We start from the raw sequence: 23,181 nt of genomic DNA, 5'->3' as shown, positions 1-23,181 counted from the left end.
AACTGATTATTCTTGAAGAAACAAAATAGAAAGTGGACTAGAATGGACTAGAATTTAGGAAAACAGAATTGTAGGCACAACTTTGCTGCATGACCTTGGGCAAGTCAGGCATTTGTTAATTGATCATTTATTAAGGATAATAATAATTAATAACTATTAATAATTACAATAATTAAGAGGATCACTTATCCTCTATGGCAGGGGTGGGGGCCCACTAGGTCCTCAAGCGCTTCACAGAACAAATCCCCTGAATAAAAGAATTTGTTCAGTAAAATTTGGACACAGTCAAGTCCTTGGGTGTTCCTTGGGCTACACCCAAGGACCTAGAAGACTACATGTGGCCTCGAGGCCTCAGTTTCTCCACCCTTGCTCTATGGCCTTTAGTTTTTTCCTTTGTAAAATGAAAGAATTAGACTAGATAATCTCTCAGCTTCTTCACTGTCTGTGAAGGACAAAATAAGGCCCCTACTCTCATAGACATTACAAATTAATTGGGTAACATAAGGCACAATCAATATAACATTTATTATTCCACAATTATTTATTAGGCACTTACTATAAGCCCCTTTCTCTCTTAAGTGAGTTTCTCCCAGGGCCTCCATTTTGGGGAAGGGCCCAGGCTGGCTATTCTTTATTCCTCTGCTCTCAAGACCATCCTGTCTTCCTTCCCCAGCCCCCTGCTTTTCAATTCCCTTTTGTGTGTTATGTTCTCCATTTGAATGTAAGCTATTTGAAGGCAGGAACAGTCTTTCTTTTAGCTTGTATTTTTTATTTTTAGGCTATTTGCCTAGGGTCACACAGCTAGTAAATGTCAAGGGTTTGGTCTGAGGCTGGATCTGAACTCAGGTCCTCCTGACTTCAGGGCCAGTGCTCTATCCACTGTACCGCCTTGCTGCCCTTAGCTTCTATTTTTAAGTCCAGTGCTTAGCACAGTGACTGGCACACAGTGAGCCCTTGATAAATGCCTTTTGCCTGATAATACACTTTGCTAGGTAGTTGTGAGATAGGGATATAAAGTTAAAAAGGAAAGCTCCTACCCTCAGTGAGCCTACATTCTAAAGGGAATGGTGAGGAAGAGAGAGATAAAAGTTTGCACACGTATCAGGTAAATAAATATAAGAAAGGAAAAAAAAATTACCAACTAGAAGTCAGCAAAGGCCTCAGGTAGCAGGGCATCTGAGTACCTAGGCACCTGTGCTTTGAAGGAAGAGAGGGACTCGAAGGCAAGGGAAAGGAGGGAGGGAGGTCCTGGAGATGGTTTGTTTTCTGAGCAGGCCAATTTGGCTGAAATGGAAGTGTGTAAAAAGAAGTAAAATAAATTAAAACTAGAAAGGTAAATGGAAGCTGGATTGAGGAGGCCTTTGAACACTAGGCTGAGAATTTTATGTTTTGTCCCAGAGGCAACTGGGGGCCATTGGAGAGTTTTTAGTATGGGTGTAACATGGTAAGATCTAAGTTATAACAAAACCAGTTTGGCAGCTGTTTGGAGGACAGAATGGAAACCAACACATAGACCTTCCTTTTCTTCCAACCTCTCCTCAAGGTAAAGCTAGAGGGAAGCATTTTTTTGAAGGGAGCACTTACATCTGTGTGACAATAGATTCACTGAATGTTGGAGTAAGGAATAAAAAAAATGAAGAACTGAAGGATTAGGAACCTGGGGTTTGGAGAGATTAAAGCTATTTTTGTTGTTGTTCTTTTCAGTCACATCCAACTCTTCCGTGACCTCATTTGGGCTTTTCTCGGTGGTGATATGGAATGGTTTGCCATTTCCATTTCCGGCTCATTTTACAGATGAGGAAACTGAGTTAAGTGACTTGCCCAGGGTCACCCAGAGTAAGTGTCTGATGCCTTATTTGAACTCAGGAAAATGAGTCTTCCTGACTCCAGGCCAGCACTCTATCCATTGTGCCGCCTAGCTGACCTTAAAGTACCTAATAAATAGAAGTGGTTGGACTAGAGTCTATATCTCCGGGCTTCAAGTCTAATCCTCATTCTACTCTACCACACCACTTCTTCCCTCTTCCCTCATTTGCCTTACCCCCACAGCCTTTCCAAACTTGTCACACTTGGCTCCTGCCATTTCAGTGACTACAGTAATGCCCTAGTATAACTTGGTGCAATGTCATAAGCAGGAACTTCTGGGCCAAATCAAACATCCCTTGCCTTTTGTTAATTACAAAAGACTATTCAGTTCCCCTGAGATGTGAAGTTTTTATACATTGCTTGAATACTTTGAAAGATCAGTAATTTCACTAGTCAGCAAGTACTCCATCACGCAAGACAGATCGAATCCCTTCTACTCCTTTTCATCTTGGGGGATTGTCTGTCTCCCACAGATCTTCCAAAGAGTATTGACCTGGAAATTTTCCTCTTTTAGTATTTCCTGAGTCCTAATTGACTACTTAGGTTGCCCATCTGAGAGAGGAAAAAAGGGAAGCAGCTAGCCCCTTAAACTAATTCTTACTCACTCCAAACTACCTTTTGTACTCTATGTAGATCAAATCCCTCAGCAAAAAAAAATCTCCAATTTAGCCGCATTTAAAAATACATAAATGGGATGTTTGGATGTGTTTGGGGTGTTTTGAAGAGTTGTGATTGTTATTTTTTTATTGTTATCATGGTTATTTTTTTTTTCATGAGAGAATGATCAGGAAGCGGTCATTAAGGTTCCAGTTATTGACCTTATAACACAGATCTGACAGTACCATAGCTCTTTGTTGCTCTCTAGGCCCCAGACCTTGGGTAGCTAAAAGGTAGATGCCCAGCTCTGATTACTTTAAAAACAGCTCTGGTTAAATTGACAGAACCTCTGAGAAGAGGCAATGTGGTGGAGTAGAATGAGCACTGGACTTGGAGTCTAGAGATCTGGGCTGTCCAGCCTCTGTCACTTATCAGCTATAAGTAATTACTTTAATCAGGGCAGCTAGGTGGCACAGTAGATAATGCAGAGCTTGGAGCCTGGAAGACTCATCTTCCTAAGTTCAAATCTGGCCTCAGACACTTGCTGGCTGTGTAACCCTGGGCAAGTCACTTAACCCCATTTGCCTCAGTTTCCTCTTCTGTAAAATGAGCTGGAGAAGGAAAGGGCAAACCACTCCAAGAAAGCCCCAAATGATGTCATGAAGGGTTGGATATGACTGAAATGACTGAACAACAGCAAACTTCTAGCCTCTAGGCCCTGTGTTCTATCTTCTGTACCTTTTAGCTGCCTGCAGGCAGCTAGTGATGCGTTACAGCCTGCTCACACCACCATCCTCCTCTACTTTGCCCTCTGGGTGAGATTCATGTTCAATTCTTCAATTTATTCCTTATGTAGTAATAAAGACCACTGCCTATACCACAAGATTTTTGTAGAGACAAAATGAAATAATGCTGGAGAGCTTTGTGTAAGTTATAAAGTCGTCTGAAAATGCTACAGTATGCTATGGCCTTGCCCCCAACCAGCAAGAAAGAAATGCCCCCAGCTCTCTGTTAAAATCCATCATCTGCCTTCTTAGCCTAAATGTTCCCCAGAAAAAATACTGTGCTTGACCCTCTATATATACTCTATTAAAGATCTCATCAGCTCCCATAAGTTCATGTATCATCTCTGTGTGCCATTAGATTGTAAGATTCTTGAGAGCAGGAACTGTCTTTTGCCTCTTTTTGTATCCCCAGTGCTTAGCATGGTGCCTGACACATAGTATGTGTTTAATAAATGTTTATTGAATTCAAGTGTCAGCATACTACCAAATCTATTTAACCAGTCCTACTTTCTCTAGAACTCTAGTCAAGTGCCAATAGGTTAGCTCCGTCTGGATGTCCCATAGGTATCTTATACTCAACATGTCCATAGCAGAATCCGTTATCTTCCCTCTATATTTTACCTCCCAGCTTTTCTATTTCCATCCTCCCAGTAACCCAGGTCCAAACTGAAAGTGGTATCTTCCCTTCCTAACAGCTCTTTCCTTTCTTTGATCCCACATATCTAATCTATTACCAAGTCTTGCTGCTTCTACTTCTACAATATGTCTTGTATCTGTCCCCTTTTCTCTATTATTGATAATAATAATAATAATATAGCTGACACTTATATGGAGCTTTAAAAATACTATCTCATTTTATCTTCACAGCACCCCTACAAGGTAGGGACTATTATTATCCCCTTTTTACAGGAGAGAGAACTGAGGCAGACTGAGGTTTAGTGACTTGCCCAGAATCTCACAGCTGGTAATTGTGAATCATATTCAAGATTTGGACTCAGGTCTTCCCAACTCACCACTGTGCAATATAGCTGCCTAATTACCATTCTAGTATATCCCTTCTTACCTGGGATTAATTTAGTATTCTCTTAATTGGTCCTTCTGCTTCCACTCTTCAATTTTTAAGCAAGTTCTCTAAGGCCAAGGACTGACTGTGTTATTCACTACTCAAAAATTTTTAATGACTCTCCATTAACGCTAAGATGAAATACAAATTCCTTAATGCAAACTTAATCTGGAAGATAAAACCCTCCACATTCTGGCTCCCACTTACCTTTCCAGACATTTCATACTACTGTCCTTCATAAACCCTATTCACAGATAAAGTAGGCAACTACTGGCCAAAACTTGATATACCATCATTAACCTTTGTGAATTTGCAGAAACTGTACTGCCTGTCTGGAATGCAATCCTTCCTCATCTCCAACTCTCAGAATCCTTATCTCTCTTTTAGGTTCAACTCAATTGTCACCTCCTCCATAAAGCCTCCCCTGACTTCATCCTCCCCCTGTCAGTGTTCTCTCTGGCTATTTGTTGAATTTAGAAGTACCTGTGCTGGGATGTGCTATTCACGTGGATGAATATCAGAATATATTCAACAAAGCAAACTTAACTACTTAACAGCTTAACTACTAAGATGGCCATAGCCTAACTTTGCTTGAACATTTTGTTGGCTGCCTATGTGGAGTTGACACCTGGACAGTCTTCAAGCCATCAGTAAAGTACTTTTGTTGCATTCAAACCAATAGTCCTCGCAGTCCATCACCTTGTACATAGTACATGCTTAATAATGCTTGTTGAATTAAATGGAAGGTCAAGTTTAAATCCTACAAAACCTCATCCCAGGTAGTCCAGCCCATTGAGATCTCTCCATATATAAACTTGAGGTATTATTTGAAGGTTTGGGGTCCTTGGGGATTTATTCAGCCTCTAAGTCTCCAGAGCTGTGTAGGGACACTGTTAGCACTAGAACTTTTCCTTAAACACTTAGATGCAAATAAAAACTCTTCTTTCCCTCCCCCCAACCTCAAATGAAAAAGAAAATCTTGTGACAAATTTACATAATCAAGCAAAACAAATCCCTGCATTGGCCACGTCTCAAAGATGTACGTCTCAATCTGTACTCTGCGTCTATCAGCATTCTATTAGAAGGTGGGTAACATATTTCATTGTGAGTCTTCTAGAACTATGCTTGGTCATTACACTGATGAGAGTTCTTAAGCCTCCCAAAGTTGTTTTCAGCACAACATAGCCCCAAGTGATAGAACCAAACAAAAGCTTCTGGACCTAAGAAAGGAACTGTATGTGTAAATGTATTCATAGCAGCTCTTTTTGTGGTGGCAAAAAAACTGGAAACTAAGTGAGTGTCCATTAATTGATGAATGGTTGAACAACAACAACAAAAACCTTTGTGACAAATTTGCATAATCAAACCAATTAAATCCCTGAATTGGCCAAGTCTCAAAAATGTGTCTCAATCTGTGTCTATCACCACTCTGTTAAGAGATGGGTAGCATATTTCACTGTGAGTCTTCTGGAATTATTATTGGTCATTGCATTGATGAGAGTTCTTCAGCCACTCAAAGTTGCTTATCTTTACTATGTTGTTGCATAAAACATTCGCCTGCTTCTGATCACTTCACTCTCTATCAGTTTATACAAGTCTTCCCCAGTCTTAATGAAACTACTTCCTTCATCATTTCTTATAGCACAAGGGTATTCCATTACATCCATATACCATAATTTGTTCAGCCATTCCCTAATTAATGGGCACTCACTTTGTTTCCAGTCTTTACCACCACAATATATTTGTACATACTGGTCCCATCACTTAGAGCTGCGTTGTGTTGAAACCAACTGATGACTGAGGAGGAAAAATTGCCTACTCAATAGGCTTTAAAATGAGAAACAATTGCTCTCACTCTCTCTTCCACTTTCAAACTTGTGACTTGAGGCTAAAATTCTTCCTCAGACTTCCAAGTGGAAATGAGGGAAAGAGATCTCTCTCCTCCCTGATCTCCAGCTGCAGTCACAACAGCTACCCACCTAGAAATAAGAATAGGCTCTTGCCTTGCTGAGCCTAAGACTAGATCTCAGGTCCCTGGGGGCTTCTTCTGTTTTATGTACCTTTCCCTCTTTACAGAGTGAATGGTGATCCTGAGAGATGGATGCTTCCACCTTTAATAGCTAACTCATGCGTTAAGAAGGTCCAGATCCTAGTTATCTAGTGGGAGATGCTCCTTACAACTATACCCTTCTCTAGAGAGAAAATGATCACCACTAGGAAGATGAGCATCAGATATTTGTCTGACCAGGAGATATGGACCTTGAGTTGCTTCTCAGACAGTACAAATTCAAACAAATGTGAAATATTTATTTAGAAGTCTCAGAAGTGTGCTGGGAATCTTTCCTATGTTCCAGAAAATATAGATTGTATTAGGAGAGGGGTTACTATTTCATGTTTTAGTGTTTGGCAATGTGTACTTAAGAAGCTTTTGGGTTTTAAGCATTTCTTTTGTGTTAGAGGAAATAGTTGTAAAATATAGCTACAATTTTGTACACTGAGTATAAATAAAAAATAACTTTTCTAGAATGGATCTTTTTAGTCCCTTTTGAGGAAATCCTAGATATGAATCTAGATGAGCTTCTTTTGAGAGGTTTTCCCTGAGACTCTGGGCATAGGGACAAAATGAGCCAGAGAACGCGAGGGGGAAAAGTTTGACTTTCCTCTTTGTGGTCAGGTCCTCCCAAGATGAACCCAAAGTCTAGTCACTGTTTCCAGGTGACACATAAAAGCATCAAAAAAAAGTGCAAAAATAGTATATGAATGTTTTTATTCATTCATCACTTCAACATTTGTCTCCTGATAAGGAAAATGATGATAGCTAAAACCTTAAAGTTTACATGTGTTTTCTCATGTGAGGCTTACAATAACCCTATGAGGTACTATCGTTATCCTCATGTTACAGATGGGAGACTAAGGCTGAGATAATTTAAGTGACTTATTCAGGGTTACAAAGCTAGCAGGTGTCAAAGGCAGGATTTGAATTCAAGTGGTCCAGAGTTCAACTGCAGCACTCTATCCACTACACCATAAGTATTAGAGATGTAGACCAGGCCACACTTGGCCCACAATATTCCAAAGTGTGAACCAGATAAAATTTAAGTGGGAAATACTTAACAAAATAAATAAAAATGCAATAAAACATAAATAATATTACATTTTAAGAGTAAGTCAATAAACAGCCCACAGGGATCCTTATGTGTGATTTATTTTGCCCTGTTTCTATTTGACTTTGACACCACTGCACTCTCCTATCTACCTGTCTCTATGTGCTCATCCTTGTGTTAATACCATGGGTAATGCAAAGAAATATCAGAAAGGGATGTAATTTTCAAGGATGCCCCAGGACGAAGAGAAGATATAGGTATTGTATTCAACAAATCCATATCAAGCACTCAGGTGCAAGGCATTATGCTTTTGCTGTTGTTTGGTCATATCCAACTCTTTGTGACCCCATTTGGGGTTTTCTTGGTGGAGATACTGGAGCAGTTTGCCATTTCCTTCTCTAACTCATTTTACAGATAAGGAAACTGAGGCAAACAGGGTTAAGTGACTTGCCCAGGGTCACCAGCTAGTAAGTGTCTGAGGCTGGATTTGAACTCAGGAAGATGAGTCTTCCTGACTCCAGGTCCGGCTCAGTCTACTGCACCACCTAGCACCTAGGCATTGTGCTAGATGCTGAGAATATTTTTTAAAAAATCAGTCCTTGTCCTTAAGGAGATTATGTTCTACTAAGAAAACAAAGATAAAACATTTAAAAAGACAAGTAAATTACAAGGTAGGACTTTATGGGAACAAAAGAGTTTATGTTAAGACAGTTTCTAGAGGGAGGTAGAGAACATTTTCAGCTGGCCTGATTGAGAACAAAAAGTCAAGTGCCTTGTACATTCTAGATGATTTTAAATAACTTTTTGGTCAGATGAATGAATATGAAATAGCAAGCCAAGGCAGTGTATAATTAAGTGCCAAATAAATGAGAGCAATAATAAAGGTTATCTGGAGTTAAAAAGAGAGAGGTGCTAATGGGCTAGAGTGATCAGAGTAGGCTTCATGGATAAGGTAAAACCTGAGCTGATGAGAAAGTATGAAGAGGATTTGAGTAGGTGGAGAGGGGGAAAATTCTATGAGCAAAGTAGAGGTCAGAAGGAACACTGGACATAAAGGGGGCTGACCTGACAGCGAGTGCTGGGAGTTATGGGAAATGAGCTGAAATTTTTGGGTGGGGCAAGTTTATGGAGGGCTTTGAAAGCCAGGCAGAGTGGGCTAGAGGTAATGGAGGTGGTAGTAGGGAGCCATGACAGATTGTTAAGCAAGAAAGAACATGAAGAAATTAATGTAGTAGGAAGTTTAACTAGGTAGCTGTATTCAGCATAGATTAGAAGAGGGAGAGATGAGATAAAGGGTTAAGTGATGAGATCAAATTTAGTTAAGTACGGAGTCATTGGAGAGAAATGCAAGTAAAAAGAATGTAGTTGGCAGTGGGAGACTGGTAATTAGTGACCTCAGAGGTGGTACTGTACCTCATAATAGATAACCAGTTAGGTCTGGAGTCAGGAAGACCTGAGTTCAAATCTGACCTCAGATACTTACTAGCTGTGTGACCCTGGGCAAGTCACTTAACCCTATTGGCTTCAATTTCCTCATCTGTAAAATGAGCTGGAGAAGGAAATGGCAAATTGCTCCAGTATTTTTTGCCAAGAAAACCCCAAAAGGTGTCACAAAGAGTTGGACATGACTGATTAAACAACAACAACATTTTATAGAAGAAGAAACAGAAGCCAGAGGGTAGGGGGGTTGGTTAAATTGAAAAGTCAGAGTAAATGAGTAAGCCAGGACATAAACTCAGTCTTCTAAGTCTTTTGACCCTAAGTCCTCTTCTCTTTCCATGGCTCCATACCTCAACACTTCCACTGGCCCAACATACTTAAGCTATTAAACACCTTGGAAATAATCCATATCAATCCACATTTCTGCTCTTTGATGAAGAGCATTATAGTAAGATTCCTCTGTTTTGGCTTCAAATTTTATTTTTACTCCAACATTATTTCAAACCTCAATTCTGTCTCCCTTATTAAGTGTGAAGGGAAAGATAAAATGACTGAAGAAACAAAAATTTGATCTTCTGAGCATATCAATTTATCAAGCAATGTATAGCAATTGCCCAACAAGTGGGACCAGATTTACTCAGCTTAGGCCTGGACCCGAATACAGGGGAGACAGAATTTTTTTGAAAATTAAAATTTTTTTTAAAAATTAAATTAAAAAAATTAAAAGGAAACAACATAGTATTAGGTAATCTGATCTCTAATTGGAGGAAAGATCAGGGACTTTCCAAGGTGGGAAAGGGTGAGTAAACAGGTGCAATTCCCTTAATTTGATAAAAGAGTTGTCCCACTTCCCCCAGGTGTTTGTAAACAATCAAAGGAACATGGAAACAACAACTAATTGATCAGTGCAGGGCCAGTTTTCAGATAACACATATGGGTTACTCGAAATGTACAATTGTGAGAAAATTCTGTCTTTCAGTCTTTGGATCTGACTCAGTTTCTGGTCACCACATAAATAAAAAAAAGAAAAAACAGCCCCTGCCTTCAAGGAACCTACGTTTTAAAGCCGGGAGCAGCAACATAGAATGTAGGTACATCAAAGACACATGCAGGGGAGATAAAAGGTAATCTTAGAGGCATAAGCTTTAGCTGTTCCAGGGACAGGGGCAGACCTACTGCAGAAAGTGAGTTTTGAGCTGAGTTTTGAAGGAAGCTAAGGAGGTGAAAATGAATAGGAAGAGTATTCCAGGAATTGGGGACAGCCAGTACAGACCCAGCCCAGCCCTCCACTCTCTGTTACCTCAGAATCACCCTAGGCTACTTGCCACTTCTAGATCTCATAATCTTCTTCCCTATAAAAGTATCAGTCTTGTCCCTATCAAATTCACAGACTCACTAGGAATTTTGGGGGAAAGATAATGAATTTTGCTTTGGATATGTTGATCTTGAGATTATGCCAGGATGCCAGGATGCCCATCTCAATGCATCTGGTGATGAAGAATGTGGAATTGTGGTGGTCTAGGGCTGCAAGGGTACAGGGTGTGAGACTGCTTCCAAGAAAGAATTAGACCACTCAAGCCTTCCAGTGGCTGGGTCGGGGCCACAATGAAAGGATAGTTGAGAAGATTATTGACTAGGATGGGCCAGATGCCTCAGGAGAACCTGGATTTCTGAAATCTGTGGGAGAGTTCAAGGACTGAGAATCTTTTCCTTTTTAGGTCACCTATCCCATCGTTATGGCTCCTAAGGGACCATTTGGTCTCAGCTAGACATCTGTTATCTCTCACATTAGAATGTAAGCTCCTTGAAAGTAGAGACTTTTGTTTTGTTTTTACTTTTTCCTTTGTGTTTCCAGCACCCTTTAGCACAGTGCCAGGCACATCAGTAAGCCCTGAATCAAAGCATGTTGAATGATTGATTGATTCCCTTCCTCCCCCAAGGCAAATACCTATTCTGTGATTCAGAAAATTCCTCTAACTGGAGGACTAGGGCCTTTATGCAATTAAAGATAAGGTTTAAATGCACATCCCCCTGGAAGAGATAACACATTGACTTAAATTCACCCTAAGGAGTAATGAAAACAGATCATTTTCACCTTGCAGGCTTTGATAAGAGGAGAGCTCTGGGCCTGAAATTGGATGGGGAGAAGAGGGAGTAGAATAAAGGGTTCAGAAAATGAAAGGTGGGGAGTCTGTAGACAAACTTGGAATACTGAATAATTTTGCCTAGGGCCAGCCCCAATCATAGGATCTTATAAACTGAAAGGGAACTCTGAGATTATCTAGACCATTCTCACTGAACAAAAAAGCAAGATAACTTGCCTAAAGTCTCACAGAGGCAGAATTGAATGGTGGAAAGAAAAGTAACTGCATTTGTAGTTAGAGGATGCAGTTCAAATGCTAATGTTGCCACTAACAGGTTCACAACCATAAGCAAGGCTTAACCTCTCTAGAGCTCAGTTTCCTCATTTGTTGTAGTAGTAGTAGTAGTAGTAGTAGTAGTAGTAGTAGTAGTAGTAGTAGTAGTAGTACAGCAGCAGCAGTAGCAGTAGCAGTAGTAATAGTAGTAGCAGTAGCAGTAGTAGTAATAGTAGCAGCAGCAGCAGCAGCAGTAACAGTAGTAGTAGTAGTAGTAGTAGTAGTAGTAGTAGTAGTAGTAGTAGTAGTAGTAACAACCAGCATTTATATAGCACTTTAAGGTTTCCAAATTGCTTTACATGTTTTACATGCTTTACAAAACCTTGTGAGGCAGGCAATATTATTGCCCCCATTTTACAGGTAAGGAAACTAAGACTCACAGAGATTAAGTGATTTGCCCATGGTCACATAGTCTAAGGCAGGATTTGAATCCAGGTCTTCATGACTCCAAGTCCAGTGCTTTAACCACTGAGGGGAGGGATAGGAGTAAAGAGAGAGACTCAAACTAGATGATATCCAAGGTCTCTTTTAGCACTAAATCTTATGATTCTATGATACTAGATAGTAAATTGCCAAGGCATGGTTCAAACTTAGGTCTTTTCACTCCAAATCTGAAGTCCTTTTCACTGGCTGCTTTTCTCCATCTGTCAAGGCCTTGAATGTGAGAGGTAAGGGATAACTGTACATGTTACTTCATGCTTTGTATAATTATTGATTATAATGTAAGTTCTATGGAGGGGAGCATGAGAACCAGGGTGGTCTCTGTCTCTTAAGGGATTGACTGACAGTATGGCATTCATCCAGTGGGCTAAAGCAAACAGAAGGTGGGTAGAAACACAGGCCTTCAGTGACATCCTAGAAGAGTCCAACCCACCACAGCCATCCCAATCCAAAGGGAGCAAACACCTTTTCTCCAGTGGCCCAAGAGCTGACCCAGTTGCATTTGGAGTCAAAGGGCATAAGTTTGAATTCCAACTCTGACACTTAGCAAGTGTCATCTAGGTAAGTCATCTAAATTCCCTGGACCTCACTTCCTCATTTGTAAAAAGAGGGAGTTGGATTATATGGCCTGTATTCTATGATCCTGTGTTTTTTACTTAATCTTTGGGAATCCACTTTTCTCATTCTTTCTTTCTATGGTCCAAATAATCAGTAATGTTGAGCTGAAAGTCCTTCCACCCTCTAAACTACCACCAGACAGAGGTCTAGCTTCTATGCACTCTTTCCTTCCCTAATTAAATTCATCCAAGGCTTGGTATTTGGTGGTTTGGGAGATTGGAAGGCACAAGGAAGAGAGCTGGGAGCTTGGTATATGGATAAGATTCTTTGAATCAGAAAGTGTAAAACTAGAGGGAGGGATTCCCCAAGGGTAGAGCAAGTGAGTGATGTTAGCCCCTGATTGGTGGAGACATAGAGGGTTCCTACCTGCATCAACAGAGCCACACAAAGGAATCCTAGGTCTATTGGAGCTGTGATGTCAAACTGAAATGGAAATAGGGGCCACTGATCCATACATAAGGATCCTACAGGCTGCATATTGCCTTAGAAAACCATACATGCTTATATATTTCTTTTTCATATTAACATATCAGCATATTCAAATCATATAGGGACTACATCTTAATTAGGTTTTAGCTAAATTCAGGCTACTTCTGTAAGCTACTCTTCACCAAAGCATCATACTTTTGGGAGGGTGGCATTTAATTATTGCATTCATTTTCATAAATACTGAAATCCAAAGAAGGTAAGGCAGTGTCTAGGAAACAGTGGAGTTCTTTGACAACCTGAGAACAGTAACAGGAAAAAAAAAATCAGTAAGAGAAGAGTGAAAGGTCAGCTCAGCAGTCAGGTTGCAGTCAACAGAGCAAAATATGTCCTCTGAATTCTGCTTTGGCCATGGAGGAAGAAAAGCAATTTTTCTTTGTACTTCAGGAAATGATTAAAGAAAAGGGTAAAAAGAAAATGTTAACAGAACTTGAGACCTTTGAATCAGGAATGAAGTTGATTCCAATTTTATGTGGAATGATTTTAGGGATGCTGAAAGGATACCCCTTCTTGCTATGGGGGAAAAGCCTTTCAAGAATTAGGGCCTAAAGAGCAAATATCCTCTGCGGAGGCACAACAGTACTGTATTAGTGTCCCCACAAGAACCTGCAACCTTCACCATCATCACCTAAACCTGCTATCTCTACTTCCAAAACAAATCAATGTCAGTCACTTAGGTGCCTTAGATTACCAATTTATTTGTTAGGACAGGTTGGGATATTATTGCCAGAGATATTTTTTGGTGAGGTGGGCAATGTAGAATTAGGAGAAAGGGAAGAAAAAAATAAAGCAAGAGGAAATGAAGCATGTCAAGACAAATTCATCCAGCTAGGCATGTGTGTCAAATACTGTACTTGTCAATGATAACTCTGCTACTTGATGTCTGTGAAATTAAAGTATGGTACAACGAAAAGAGCATTAGTTCTGGTGTCAAAGGCTCTCAGTTCAAATCCAGCCTCAGCTGATTATTAACTAACTGATCTTAAGCTATTTAACCTCTTTGGGCCTGTTTCACCATCTCTGGGTTGGATTAGATCACCTCTGAGTTCCTTTGTAGCTCTAGATTTTGAGCAGGTCATTTCAACTCTCTTGGCTGAAATTTCATCATCTGTTAAATGAGGGAAATTGGCTAGATGACCTCTAAATTCCTTCCTTGCTCTAAATCTCATGGTCCTATAATTACAGAAGGTAAGATTACTCTGCTGCCACTGATTCTAAGACTATATGGGGTTTTTACTTACCTCCTTTACCCTATCATGCCTTTCTTGCCTGCATTTGTACATTCTTATGACCTGTTTTTATAAAAATTTATAAAAATAAGCTCATTCACACTCTCATATGAATATTGTGTCATCAAACTCATAGGAAAGTGTTGTTGTTCAGTCATGTCAAACTGTACATGACCCCATAGACTTTGTCCACAGGGTTTCTTGGCAAAGACACTGGAATGGTTTGTCATTTCCTTCTCTATTACATCCCCATTTTACTGATGAGGAACTGAAGTAAATAAGAGTTAAGTGACTTGCCCAGGGTCACACAGCTAGCAAGTATCTGAGGCCAAATTTGAACTCAAGCCCTTCTGGCCCAACACTCTATCCACTGAGCCACCTAGCTGCCATCATCCTGGGAAAGTAGCAAAAGCTAACAAAGGACTAGAATTAGGATGGATGAGGTGGCCCATAAAAATAGGAGATTTAGGTCAGAATAAGTTCTGAGTAGATCCAAAATTCAAGAATTTTCAATGGCTTCTTATTGGTTCTTGGATTACATGAAAACCCTAAACTTCTCTATTTTGATGATTTAAGTTCTTCATGATCTGGCTCTATCCTACTCTTTCAGACTTATTTCATATTATTTTTTTCTCACCTTCTGTGTTTCAGCCAGACTTGCCTACTTGCCAGTCTCAATTTGGAATTCCATTTCCCACCTTTGTGCCTTTCTGATAGGCTGTCCTCTATGCCTGGAAGTTTTTCTGCTTTGTTAGGGCTCTCCTGAACAGCTACAAAATTACTACCTTGTACACAATGTATATTTACTTACCTATACACACATTGTACATTGGGATCCAGCACAGAATCCAGGTTGAAGAGGGATTCCCTGTGGATGGTGATGCCTTCCAAATGCTCCTGTTTACAAATGACATTGTGTCAATTGCATTAAGCCCCAAGATATTACAGAGCCTGGAAGAGATCTGTAATCATTCAAAAGATTGATGCAGCTCCTTCTCACTTCCAAGATCAGATATAATCTCTGTTTGACTTTCCAAGTCCTTCATAACCTAGCCACCCCGCCTACCTTTTCAGTCTTCTTACCACCAGCCACTTCCCCCCTTTCTGTGTACTCTTCATTCCAGTGATACTGGCCCCTTTACTGTTCCTTGTGCAAGACATTCCATCTCTTGACTCCTGGCATTTTTTCTCTCTGTCCTCCATGCCTAGAATACTCTGCTTCTTCCTCTCTGCATCCTGGCTTCCATGGTTTGTTTTTTTTAAATCCGAGATAAAATCCCACCTTCTTCAGGTAGTCTTTCCTAAGCCCTGTTTAATTCTACTGTCTTCTCTGTTGATTATTTCCCATTTATCTTGTACACATCTTGTTTGTACATGTTGTTGGCATGTTATCTCTCCCATTGGACTGTGAGCTCTCCAAGGTCAGAGATTGTCTTTGCCTTCTTTTTTTCAATCCTCATTGCTTAGTATAGTGAATGGCACACGTAGTAGAACTTTGAAATTGATTCTGAGACATGGGAGACAGGACTGTCTAGCATGGCGTGCCCACATCAAAGAAGGTGCTGTCCTCTATGAGCAAAGTAGAACTGAAGTAGCTTAAAAGAAATCTGGGATTCCAAATGTCATATGGACTATATGTGCCTGACCTGTGGAAGAGCCTTCCAAGCTCATATTGGTCTGATCAGACACATTGAACTTTGACCCTGATATAGTGAAGTCATTTTGATCCCCTTTAAGCACAAATACAACAACTATCCAAGCAAGGTACTTAATGTATGTTTACTGACTGGCTTCACAGATTGGTTTGATCTATTTATTCACCCTGGAAAGACCAAATTGGTGAAGAAAGACTATCGCCCAGATTTCAACATGCAACTGAACAGACACACAATAGAACTTGTCCTGAGAGTGTGCATACCTGGAATAAGTAGTATATAGATGGGCAGTGAGGTAGACCCAGGATTGAAAAGAGGAGAATGGGCTGGATTGCTTTTGAAAAATTGCAAAGCCCATTCACTGATCTCGATCTTCCCATGAAAGCAAAAGCCCACCTTTTCAATATAAAAATCTGACTGAAACTGCTGCATGGCAGCAGGACCTGGAATGCCTGTGAAGAGCTAATGAAGAGTGCACAGAGAGGGAAATGGAGAGGAACATTTTGGAGGAGAGCAGACTGTAATTTATAATCCATAAGAAACTCCAAAGAAGAACAAGAGTAAATGATGTCAACAAGGATTTGTAAGAAAAGAAGAGAAGATGGGCTGGTCACAGGAGGAAGGTATATAGCACATTGAATAGACCCCTGTGGCAAACTTTCAAGAAAACATGAACAAAGGCTGTACAAGATTGGAAGGGATGGAGGGAGGGCATTCCCAAATCAATGAGAGCAAAGGCCCACTTGAGAGCAAAATGTATACTCCTCATTTTAATGTAGTCTTCTTGAAGGCAGGGACCATTTCATTTTGTTTGTGTGTTTTTCAATATCCTAAGCCCCTGACAAAGTGCACTGAATGTAGCAGATACTATTAAAAATGTGTTTAGCAAGATGAAACTAGAGGAATCTGGGTCCTGAAGGTGACACACCATCTCTCCTAAGTTCCCATCAAACATATCAATTATCTGAGGTTCATGAGAAAAACTTGAATCTGGTATTGACCTTCCAGGAGGAGGTCATTGCTATAAGGTCATAAGAAGGGTGTCATGTAGCCTTGATGAACATGAGATGCTGTAAATGGGGATAAGGATGTGGAATGATGTGCATGTAGAAGTGGGGACAGGCCCAGTGGGAGGCAGATCTCACTGTGTACACCAACAAAAATATAGAACTCAGCAGCACACACTGGGAAAAGGCACAGTTCACATATGCAGGTTGGGATGAAATAGAAAAAGTCTGTTTGGAGTCAGGAGACTTGGGTTCTCGTTCAAAATCACTAACCAGATGGGTGACCTTGGAGTCACAGAACCTGCATGGACTTCAGTTTTTTCATCTGAAAAATGGGAGGGATTTGAGAGAGTTAACTAGATGAACTCTAAGGACCCTTCCCACTACGACTCTATAAGAAGGGACAGATGAGAGTACAGGCAGTTCCTGGCTCCCAAACAACCCATACCTACAAACAGTTACCAGAGCTAGCACCCCTAGTGGCATGTGAAAAACGTATACTTCTAAAGATTCTGTGTTTCAGAAGTGGAGCGAGGAAAGAAACCGAGAAGCAGGAATAGTCTTGTGAGGAGGCTGACCAGGCTGGACCAGCCTGCCTATCTGGTGCCTCCAGAAATATCTTCTCTCAAATTGCCTGAATTGTTTTCACTTTGCTTTTTATATCGATGGAAAGCCCATTAATGGGAGATTCATTTTGGTTAAGAAGAATCTTTGTTCTTAAATGCAAAGAGAGAGAATTCTCATTTTTTAAATGCAAAGAGAGAAGCCATTACCTCAAGATTAGTAACAGTTAATTCAACGAGATTAGTATCTCTTAACATCTAGGATTAGCTTTGGAATTTTGTTAAATACTTACTGTATGGAATGTATTATGCTATAATGATAATAATAACATTTATATAACATGTTAATGTTTGCAAAGAACTTTACATATGTTAACTCATTTTATTTTCACAACTACCCTGCGAGTTGGGTGCTATTATTATCCTCATTTTACAGATGAAAAACCTGAGAGATAGGGAGATTAAGTGACTTGCTCACTGGTTGCAAAGCTAGTGAGTATCCGGAGTCTTCCTGTCTCCAGGTCCCATGCTCTATCTGCTGTGTCATCAAGGGGCTTTGAAGATACAAAGCCAAAAAAAATTAGAGTGTCTACTTGCAACAAAATAATACAACATGTGAATAGTTAAGGAAATGCAAAGTACATACAAAATAATACAAAGTAATTTCATTCTATAAAATAATAGGGATAGTGACTGGATTTGTTGTTATTACTATGTTGTTATTCATTCTTCATTTTCAAATAGGACCAGTGACATCACTGGGTGATGTCTTGACTTGTGTATGTGTGTGAATTGGATTTAAGAGAGGCAGTTTCATGAAGTCATCAGCTTCACTTCGTCTTCCAGAGTCATCGAAGTCCAGCAGCAAGACAAAAGCTAAAATGGCCCAGAATGCAGTGGATGACCTCGGCATCTTTGATGTCTGACCAAGCTCTAAGTATTCCATAGCTCCTGCTTCAACTGGGCCAAATTGCTCTTATCTATCCATTCTGCTGGGGGGAAATCTTCACATGCTTGGGGTAGACATCCCCCTAATTTACTATAAGAAATTTATAGATGAGGAAGCTCCCTCTAGCAAAGCAGGTCAGCACCTTCTCCTTAACATAAAGCATCAGAAAGGTGAGGTAGGGGGAAGTGAGAGGGTAAATGATTTTCCAGGATCATACGGCCAATGTGATCAAATGAAAAAGATACTTTGCATGATTCCCACACCTCAGATCAATAAATCCTGGTCTTTCTGGCTCCAAGGCTGGCTCTCTATCTGTTAGGCCACATTGCCCACAACATAATAGAAAGTAATTTCAACAGGTGAGAGATAGCCTAGTGTAGTGACTAGCCCAGTTCCTGCCTTTGATGCACACTAGCTGTGCAACCCCAGGGAAATCACTTAACCTATCAGTGTCGAAAGTAAAGTTCTAAGACAAAAAGTCAGGTTGTCAAATAATTACATATTTCCACTGGAAGAGAAAGTTTCCTTACCAGGGAGCTTCCTACAAGGATGAAATCACAGATCTGAACTAAAAAAAGTGAGATTTCCCCTATGAGGTAGAATATTAATGGGGGGAAGGGAAGAGATGGGTCATGAGAGATATTGTGGAGGAGGTTTCAAGTTTAGCCACTGGGGATCAAGTTTTGCCTGTAACATAGAAAAGAGGGCTGCATTTGGAATCAGAGGACCTGGCTTTGAACTTCAGCTCATACACCATATTTATTACCTATGTGATTCTCTGGATTTTTTTGTTAAATAAAGGGGCTGGTCTCTATGAATTGTAAAGATCTCTCTCACCTAGAAATCTATGTTCTAGCATCCACTGACCTGGACCAACAAGTCTCAACTTCTGAGTGCCTCTGGCAATTTTCTAAGATTTTAAATTACAGCTAAATTGAGGTTCTTTATGAGTAGAAGGAATTTCCTATACTGATGAAATCTCCAGTCCAAATCACCACCACCTCCCAAAAAAGCACTAAGAGGATGGGACTTATGACTGGAGAAAAAAGCATCAGTAATTTGAAATCATGGAGAATTATAAAGGGAAGGGTAGATTAGGCACCGATAGTCAACTTCAGTGGGGGGTTGGGAACAGTATGAGGACAAGCATTAGAAGTGAGGAGAGGCATCAGGAGTGAGGAGAATGCCAAAGATAATCTTCACCTATTTCAAATGTTTGCCTAGGACTAGCCTGGTGGCCATTAAAGAACAGAAAATGCTCTTCTTTTTCCTATTCCTCCCTTCATTCTGCATGGTCTCCTGGTCTCAGAACCCAGAATTTAAAATAGCACCATTAATACTATTGTTATTATCTATTATGCTATACATTGAGACTTTTGGGAAACCCAGTATGTAGCTCATCTTACATGATGGATTAATAATAATAGAGCTTATATTTCTGTAGGATTGTTGTGAATAAAGTATTTTAGAAATGAGAAAGCCCTACGCAGGGGAAGCTAGGAGGTACAGTGGATAGAGCACCAGGCTGGAGTCAGGAAGACCTGAGTAGCTGTGTGACCCTGGATAAGTCACTCAGCCCTGTTTGCCTCAGTAATCTCATCTGTAAAAATGAGTTGGAAATGATAAACCACTCCAGTATCTTTGCCAAGAAAATCCTAAATAGGATCATGAAATGTCAGACACGACTGAACAATAACAACAACAAAGCCTTGTACAAATATGTTAGAGAGGGGGCGGAGCCAAGATGGCCCAGTGACTTGCTTGAGCTCTCCCCTAAACCCCTCCAAATACCTGTAAAAAATGGCTCTAAACAAATTCTAAAGCAGTAGAACCCACAAAAAGACAGAGCGAAACAAATTTCCACCCCAAGACAACCTGGATGATTGATCAGAAAGGTATATCACGCTAGGTGGGGAGAGGAATGCAGTTCAGCATGGGCACACAGGCCTCAGCGAACCTGGAGCAGGCCTCAGAGGACTGAATTACGGGCAGCTATGGCAGTTTCCAGACTTCTCAACCCATGAATGCCAAAGACAACTTAGAAGGTCAGTAGGAAAAGTCTGTCTCTGCTGTGAGAGAGAATCAAGGGGTCCCAGCCCCATTCCCCAAGCTTGGCCCCAGAGTGGCAGCTGTCTCCAGAGCTTCCAGTCCACAGACTGAGGGAAAATCAGGTAGCTGAGCAGAGAGGGATTGCAGGGAATCTCTCTGCTGGTGCAGGATTCTCTTGCTTTGCCTGTGCTGGAGCACAGGCCAGGAAAGGAGTAAACACCTCGTCCTTGATCATAGCATCTTGGAAGAACTGAAAATTTCCAGGTCCCTAGAAGCATCTCTGAAAAGAGCTGCACAAAACCTCCCAAGCTTGGGACAGTATACTCTCCACACTGGAAGTAGACTCCTACCATAACAAAGAGTTTATAACTCAAGTAATTGCCTGGGATCATGAGCAAGCAGTGCAAAAAGAGTCAGACCATAGAATCTTTCTTTGGTAACAAAAGATCAAAACATACAACCAGAAGAAGACAAATCCTACATCCAAAGCCTCCAAGAAAAATATGAATTGGCTCCAGGCCATGGAAGAGCTCAAAAAGGATTTTGAGAAGTAAGTAAGAGAAGTAGAGGAAAAACTGAGAGTGATGCAAGAAAATCATGAAAAACAAGTCAACAGCTTGCTAGAGGAGACCCAAAAAAATACTAAAGAAAATAACACTTTAAAAAATAGCCTAACCCAAATGGCAAAAAAGGTCCAAAACCCAATGGGGAGAAGAATCACCTACCCAGCAAACTGAGCATAATACTTCAGGGGGGAAAAAATGATCATTCAGTGAAATAGAGGACTTTCAAGCATTCTTGATGAAAAGATCAGAGCTGAATAGAAAATTTGCCTTTCAGATACTAGGCTTAAGAGAAACATGAAGAGGTAAACAGGAAAGAGAAATCATAAGAGACTTATTAAGGTTGAACTGTTTACATTCTGCATGGAAAGATGATATTTGTAACTCATGCATCCTTTGTCAATATTAGAGTAGTTGGAGGGGGGAACATATGGATAGATAGATAGATAGATAGATAGATAGATAGATAGATAGATAGATAGATAGATAGATAGATAGATGGCATAGGGTGAATTGAAGATGAAGAGGTGATATCTGGAGAATAAAATTAAGGGGTGAGAGAGGATTACACTGGGAGAAGGAGAAAGGGAGAGGTAGAATGGGGTAAATTATCTCATATAAAACAGACAAGAAAAGGCTTTTACAGTAAAGGGGAAACTGGGGAAGGTGAGAGGGAATGAATGAATCTTATTCTCATTGGATTCGGCTTAAGGAGAGAATAACATACACACTCAATTGGGTATGGAAATCTATCTTACCCTACAGAAAATAGTCGGGGGAAGGGGACAAGAGAGCAGGAGGATGTTAGAGGGGAGGGCAGATTGGGGGAGAGGGTAATTAGAAGTGAACACTTCTAAGGAGGGACAGGGACAAAAGAGAGAATACAATAAATGGGGAGCAGGATAGGATGAAGGGAAATATACTTAGTTTTTTACAACATGACTACTGTGGAAGTGTTTTGCATGACTACACATGTATAACCTGTATTGAGTTGCTTGCCTTCTCAATGAGAGTAGGTGAGGAGGGAGGAAGGGAGAAAATTTGGAACCCAAAATTTTAAAGACAAAAGTTTAAAAAAAATGTTTTCATATGCAACTGGGAAATAAGATATATAGGAAATGGGGCATAGAAATCTATCCTGCCCTACAGGAAAATTGAAGGGGAGAGTATAGGAGAAGGGGGAGGAGAGATAGAAGGAATGGCAGATTAGGGGTATTCAGAATGCATGCCATCTTGGGGTAAGGGGAGAGAAGAGATGGGGAGGAAAATCTGGAACTCAAAATCTTGTGGAAGTAATTGTTGAAAACTAAAAATAAATTAATTTTTAAAAAGAAAGAAAAAAAAGCAAATGTGTTAGAGAAGCAGGGTGGCAGGCCCTCTAGCAAATAATAACAGGGTTGAACTCCTGCACCTGACACACTGGCTATGGGACACTGGGCAAGGTGCCTTACCTTTCAATGCTCTAGAGCAACACTTCTCAAATTTTTTGGTCTCAAAACCCCTTTATACTTCGAAAAATGATTGACGACCCTAAGGAATTTTTGGTAATTTGAATATCTATTGATATCTACCCTATCTGAAATTAAAACATAAATTTTAAAAATATGCATTAACTCATTTCAAATAATGATAATCTATTACATGTTAACATAGATAATATTTTATGAAAAATAACTATTTTTCAAAACAAAAAATATTGAGGGAAATGGCATTGTTTTACAGATTTTTACAGATCTCTTTAAAGGCTGGCTCAACAGATGATAGCTGGATTCTCTACCTTGCTCTGCATTCAATCTGTTATGATGTTATTGCTGAAGACAACCTGGCCTCACACAGATAACTAGTTGGAAAGAGGGAAGAGCATTTTATTAGGCAAATAATGAATCAGTATTATTACAAAAATAATTTTGACCTCATGGACCTCCTCAATGGATCTAAAGGATACTTGGGGGGGGGGGTCCCCCACAAATAACACTTTGAGAACCACTGCTCTAGGGAAGGGAAGGGAACATATATTAATGGCCTGCTAGGTGCTAGACACTGTGCTAAGTATTTTACAAATTTTACTTAATTTGATTCTCACAGCAACTTTGAGAGTTATTTGTTGCCATTATGATTACTCCTGTCTCACAAATGAAGAAACTAAGAGAAGTTGGCCTAGCCATGGTCATTTAGTGTCAATGGTAGGACTGAAAATGGAAAATTAAAATCTAGGTCTCCTCTATGACTGAAATGGCTCAACAACAAAAACTGATACAGAGGTGAGCACTCTTTTCACCACAACATTGCTACGTCTGTAATAAAAACAATAATAACAGTAAGAGCTAATGTTTATACAGAATCACTTTT

The sequence above is a fragment of the Phascolarctos cinereus genome, unplaced genomic scaffold, assembly GCF_003287225.1.
Source record: "Phascolarctos cinereus isolate Bilbo 61053 unplaced genomic scaffold, phaCin_HiC Scaffold_4;HRSCAF=312, whole genome shotgun sequence".
Classification (NCBI taxonomy): domain Eukaryota; kingdom Metazoa; phylum Chordata; class Mammalia; order Diprotodontia; family Phascolarctidae; genus Phascolarctos; species Phascolarctos cinereus.
This window is presented reverse-complemented; position numbering follows the sequence as displayed.